This window comes from Octodon degus, unplaced genomic scaffold, assembly GCF_000260255.1.
Source record: "Octodon degus isolate 3935 unplaced genomic scaffold, OctDeg1.0 scaffold00340, whole genome shotgun sequence".
NCBI classification, from domain to species: Eukaryota; Metazoa; Chordata; class Mammalia; order Rodentia; family Octodontidae; genus Octodon; species Octodon degus.
Genome location: NW_004524916.1, coordinates 604603 through 611453, shown reverse-complemented (window position 1 = coordinate 611453; position 6851 = coordinate 604603). Strand labels below are relative to the sequence as shown.

General features: G+C 36.8%; 1 pseudogene; it reads right to left on the bottom strand.

Moving 5' to 3' along the window:
- The window catches only part of LOC101568959, a 46810-nt pseudogene extending 44709 nt beyond the window's left edge, over positions 1-2101 (bottom strand).
- Positions 2102-6851: the final 4750 nt, after the last annotated feature.

Here is a 6851-nt window from a genome sequence, read left to right as displayed (position 1 = left end):
TAATATATATTATTGCCCCAAAATTATTTGCTTAAAAGACTATTCTTGTGATATGGAATTATCTTAGCACTTCTATGAAAAATCAATTAGTGATAAATACAAAGATTTATTTTGAGGCTTTTAACTAAACTTTATTAATTTCTAGGCTTATATGTATGCCAGTACTGCTATGTCTTTATTATCACAGCTTTGTAGCCATTATTTTTTAAGCTTAAATTTTAGTAGACAACAATTTTATATGTTTAAAAATAATAATACAATATGATATATGAATGCATCATAGAGGATTTCAATCAAGCTATTTAGTACATGAACTCACATACTTTTAGTTGATAGGAAAATTTAAATCTAATATTTTCTAGTGTGAAGTACGTTAGTATTGCTAGTATTTTAGCAATTTTCAACCATGCAACATGGAGTTATTAACTTCAGTCAGCATATTGCACAACAGAGGTCTTAAATTCCTTCCTTATTCATCGGAATTTTGTTGTAGTCGTGGTTTTCAAGGAATTAGATTTACTACAGGACACATAGGAGCAACTGAAGCCACGAGGCCACAGTGCCTAAAGCAGTCAAGCTACCTCAGGCTTTTCTGAAAAGCATTCTGCCTGGTCAATGTCAGCTATTAATCGCAAGGCAACCTTGTGTCACATGATACTAACTTTGCAAAGGTATAAATGAACATGCCTCCTGTTGCTCGGGGGATTGGATTATTTGCCAACCAGGCAACTCACCACCACCTGACCCAGCTGTTGTCTTCTTGCCTATCTTTTGCTCATTCTGCCACCAATTTTCCCTGGGGAACCCAAGACTCCAATGAGTCCTTACACTATTTTATCTTAATATTTTATAGTATTTAACCAAACGGTCAAATGCAGAAGAAAGCAAAAATCTATATACGTTCTAGATCCAAATGATCTATCCAAGGGCCTAGGTCCCCTGCCAATACCCTACATTAGTCCAGTTAGAGACCTAGAGCCCACAGCAATGTCTCATGCAAGTCCTTTTCAAGGACCTACACTGAGGAGACTCAAAGGCTATAAAGTAGAGGCTAGAAAGTCTGTATTGGCAGGTTGTAGGATCTATGCCAGCAAGTTGAAGGATCTGCACCAAAGCCAGGAAGCAGCATCCAAAACAAAGAAGACTAGGCTCTCCCAAAGAGAACAGCAGCCATCACAGCGACAGTGAGGACATGAACTCAGCTGAGGACAAGAGTATCTGAGTTCATGTCTGGAAAACCAGCCCCAGCAAAGCTTCTCCTGGGAAGTAGCAGTGTACACCTTTGCTTTCTGTTTTCCTTTCATGCACTGGCAGCCATCCTCTGGAGAGCTGTTCAAGCCCAAGACCACACTGACTCAGCTCAGCTGGGCATTCCCACCTAAGAGGACCATGAATTAATCCACCACAGAGGCTAAATGAATAGTATTATATTGTGTGTATCCCACTGTTTAAGTCTATCTCTTGTGGAACAATTTGGTTGATTCTATATGTTAGCTACATATTGAAAGTAATACTACAATGAAAAGGTGAATGAAGACCTCTCTGTGACACAGTGACTTCATTCTCTTTTGAAATGTACTGAGTAGTGACATTGCAAGATCACATGGTAGTTCTAGGTTCTGTTATTTGAGGAACCTTGGTGTTGTTTTCCATAAAGGCCGTATTACTTTAATTTCCTCCAATAGCGTACACATTCTTCGTAACACTTACTACCTTACATTTTATTAACAGTTATTCTAACCAGTGCTATGGATTGTATGCCATATTATTTTATATTTCTTCAGATACATCAGGGAATGGGATGGACAGGAATGCCCTGGATGTGTCACTCCTTCAGCAGCATGAGGTACAGTGAGAGAGAGGTGGCTTTTTCACATTCTGACTTTTCAGAGAGAACAGGTGGGGGTTATTAGATTTATTAGCCTTGTTGACATTTCCCTTCTGGGATTGAAATCATATAACCATCAAATTTGACAGCTCACCTATGGAGATCCTTTAAAATCAGCTCTCGCTGGATATAACATATCACAGTGAAGTTTAACGGACTAGGTGTCATGCATTCCATCTTTGGTGAATGTTCCAGGGCCAGCATTCTCTTCATCGGGCAATTTCAGGTTATTGGAGTCAAACAGATATGTGTTTGCATAAAGGTAAAAGCAGGATTTATTGATGAATTCAACTTTTCTCATAATCTCTATTGGAAACACAAGCACTACACTGGTTAGAAGGAAAACTATGGTATTTGCACAGAAATTATTTCACAAGATTTTGGTCTAAGATTTTGTTGTTGTTGTTATTGTTGTTGTTGTTGTTGTTGTTGTTGTTGTTGTTTTTGATAACACAAGCCAGTAGTGAACCAAGAGGATGTATTTTATGAGTTCTTTATGGTTCTTGACTTTGTAGGTATATTCCTATGCCAATTAGTGTGAATATAATATAAATGATTATGAAAAGTAGACAAAATGTATTCATTCATATATCTGAACTCATGTTAACTGAAAGTATGTAGAAATTTTGAGTATGTCCATGAATTAGGACTTAATAATACATTAATTCTGGAAACTGCAGAAAATGTAACAGTAGTATGTTTACCTGGAATATTTCATACTGAGATGAAAAGTTTGAAAGATTGAGAAAGTGTATAAATTTTTTGAGAAAACACATTGTGATGTGTTGAAGTCTTGCAAACATCAGTGGTAATAAATATTTTGAAACAGAGGTGCTGTAATAGTCAACAGTTTGTAATGTAATACAACTCTCAGCCTAAAATTTCACATGAAAAATCATAACTCACCTGTGAAGTCAGTGGAGAAATTGAAGATAAATCTTAACAGATGTTTCACCATAGATTCAGTATCTTCAAAGGATGAATTCAAAGTTGGAAGCAACTGAGAAGTTTTTCACATCATCTGACATGATTTGATTAATTCAAGAAATATTTTCTCTATTCCTCAGCTTCTCCACACGCACACCATCTGCCCATGCTCAGCTTGTTATTCTGTGCCATTCAACAAGTAAAATGATGTAGTCATTCATTAAAATATTTGGAGAAATGTCACATATATGGACACCTAGAAAACATTTAATGACTGCTAATCTTACACAAACACAGATTTGTACGGGAGAATCCCTCTCAACTTCAAAATTTTGGTCAGGGGATCTATGGCTACTCATGGATCCTACACTTGGAAAACAACATGATCTGAAATCAACTGCTACTATGCTTGAGTGGTGCATTGCGTTGAAGCTCACCTTAATTTTCAAGCTGTCTCAAAAGTTTTTAATCCTCTGAATTTCTACACCATTTAAAATTCTGAGTACTTTGTTTTGGGTGTTAATATTCATTTATCTTCCAAGTAAGATGATTTTTGCTTCCTTATTCACAGAGGAAGTAGCGATAACTTTAAAAAATTCAACAACCCTTGTAGTGAATATCCTTGTTTATTGATTGCCTTCAAATTGCCCATTCATTGTTGCATCTGTAAGAACTAGGCTTTCATTTACTTTTGAGTCTTCAAATCATGGTACAGTAACTTTTAAGCTGGATGATTTTATTTATTTGTCTGTTTGTGCTGAAGAAAGGAAATGAGAGGTTTTTCCCTTTCCTGCAAAATGTTTTCATCATGTATATTTAATTCTACTTTCCTTGTGTTCAATTCATAGTATTGTCAATTAACATTGGTTAAAAGCTTAATAATTTGCTTTAAATCACAGAACTAACAAGTAGTAAAATTTTCTGATGTGTTAAATTGGTGTAGCATCATATTAAAATAGAGTAAAACATTTTAACAAACCTGTTATATTTATCTTAATTCCAACTCTGGTCTTTTCAAGAGGCACCAAGTTCTTTAGGCTTTCTCAAACATTCAGTTCTCCTTCATATTAGGTGGATTACATTAAACACTAACTGATAGGTGCTAAGAAAATTATCTTAGCCATATGTTGAGTAAATCTTTGTTTAATACCTATTTCATCATTGTTTACAACTTGAAGAGTAATTTGGAATCATGTGTATGTGTACAATTTGTTCTATTTCAGTATATTTGTAATTTTTATCTTCCTTTGTTCTAACCATTTTTTGATTTAATATAAATCATTGAACATATTAAAAATCATCATCTGTAACATCAAAATATACAATCTGTTTATTTTTTTCCATAATTTTATTGAGAGACAAATAGCAATGAGACAATTTCAAATCAAATTGAATAGTTTCAATATTAACACATTGCATACTCTCTTCCTAATGGTTATTTGCTGTACGAGATGCAGACATGATACCCTATTTACAAACACTATTAGAACAAATTGCTCTATTCATTAAGAGAATGTAACTATAGATCTATCCTAACCACTCTGAATACACAGATACAAAATGGACTTTCATCTGTATCCTCTTTTTTGTTTAGTTCCATCATTTGGATATTATAGGTGTGTTAACTCAGCAAAATATTCCAAAAAGAGTCTAGTAATCCATAATAGTATTGGGTCTTCCGCTTTGCTGGCAATGTCAGAAATTGTTGACCTGGGTCCCCTACAGCTCAACATAACAGCATGGCTTTACTTCTTATACTTCATTTTTATACTCTTCTGCTGGATGGTTAAGACCAAGGTAAAGCAGGACCTATGCAACAAGAGTTGTAGCTTTGGGATCTGATAAGGTCAGTCAAATCCCCTCAGGATTTTTCCTGAGATCCTGTACCTCAGATTGTAGATCCTTTGTCAGTGTCAGCCATGTGGATGAGTCACAATCTGTTTATTTTGTGTGATAGCAAGCCTTTATGGCACCATAGTTTCCTTATTATCTTTGTAAATGTAAGCTTCAAAATTAAACTATGAATTGACCTTTGAAATGTAGTTTGTCTATTTATTTATTTATTTATCTATCCATGATGTATTTGTTACAGGGTCTCACTATACAGCTCAGACTCATAGTGATCCTCCTGTTTTTAGCCTCCCCAGTTTGGGATTACAGGGTGCGCCACCACATCCAGACTTGGTGGCCAGCTCAGCATGCCTGGGTGCAGGGCCAGCACATGTGGTGCTGGAGATCCAACCCTGATCCCTGCACTTGCCTAAGCAGGTTCATAGTCCTCTGAGCTATCTCACAGGTCCTGAAATGTGGTGAATTTTAAAAATTATTCTATAGTGTGTTTTAGATATATCTGTCCTTTTAATATCTTATATAAAACATCAAGTTTAATTTCCTAATGTAATGTTTCTAGGAGAAATGAAGTATAAAAGAGATATTTTTCTCTTGTTTTTAGTACCCAGGATTAAATTCAGGTCTTGCCCCTGCCAGGCAGGCACTTACATCTTTGTGATTCTGTGCTGCTTATCAAGTAAAATAATGTGAAGTCATTTATAAAATATTTTGAGAACTATATGGACACCTAGAAAACATTTAATGACTGCTAATTTTGAACAAATACAGATATTGATGATGTATATGGAAGAAGCCCTCAAATTTTTGTCTGGGGATCTATGGCCCCAGGCCCAAGAATGTTTCCTCGAACTTTCCATTCCAATGTGTACTTGTTTTCAGAATGAAGGTTGCCATCCCTTTGCCTATCCACACCAACACTAGGCAGCAATATTACAGAATGAACACATGAACAACTCACTTCAGACACTGTAGTGCTCACTCTGAGGGAGTGTAGTATATGTTACTTTGTATATTAAAAGACTTTGTCATATAGATGATATTATATGTATATGTATATGTATATGTATATGTATATGGTAAAGGGTATCACTATGCATCTTGGACTTATAGTGATCCTCCTGTTTTCAGCCTCCCGAGCACTGGAATTACAGGCATGCGCCACCACTCCCAGTCTCTGTGGCTGGCTCAGTGCACCAGGGGAGGGCCTGGTGGGGCCTGTGGTTCCAAGATCAAACCCGGGCCCCTAAGCTTGCCTAGGCCGGCACTTTAGTCCACTGAGCTATCTTGCCAGCCCTTGTCATATATTTGAGGACCTTCTGTGACCCAAACCTCTCTTGTTATCTGTACCATAATTGGACATGTTCTGATGTTGCATAGACAATTCTAACTGCACACAAGTTGACAATTCTTATAATACCACTGCCCAGGACCTCTGTAGGACTTAAATACTTTTGTACATGGAGCAGTTTATTGATGCTTTCTGTCCTTGCCAATTCCTAACCTTAAAAATTTGGTAGGAGGGCCAGCCTGATAACTCAGCAGACTGAAATGCCTACTTAGGCAGCGCACAGTGGTAGGGCTTCGATCCCCGGTGTGCCATGCCAGTCCCACCCAGGAGGCATGCTGAGATGGCAATTAAGACTGGGCGCAGTAGTGTGCCCCTGTAATCCCAGCACTTGGGAGGCTAGAGAGAGGAGAATCACTATGAATTCAATATATGCAGTGAGACCCTGTAGACCCTGTCCTAAATACAGAGAAAAATAAAATAAAAATAAAAATTTGGTAGGTATGCGGGTGACTGAGAGAGCTGAAAATAAATTCTGTAACCCAGATCTTTATTGTCTTATACCCTCTTCAAAATGTCTGAAAAAAAAGTTATAGAAAAGCAAAATCATCCAGGTGCTATGAAAAATAGAAAGTGAGTTTTTTCATTGGATTTTTTTTTTATGTATTCAATACAAGGTCTTCAGGGTCTCACTACACTGATCAGACTTGTAGCGATCCTCTTGTATTCAGCCTCCTAAGTGTGGGCATTGCAGGGGAATGCCACCATTCCCAGATTTTTAAAGTCATATTTAACTATCTTAATGACTCAGGTAGTAATTTATGAGTGAAAAGGGTTTTGTTGTTGTTGTGGTTTGTGGTACTGGGGATTGAACTCAGGATCCTGCACTTGCCAGGCAAG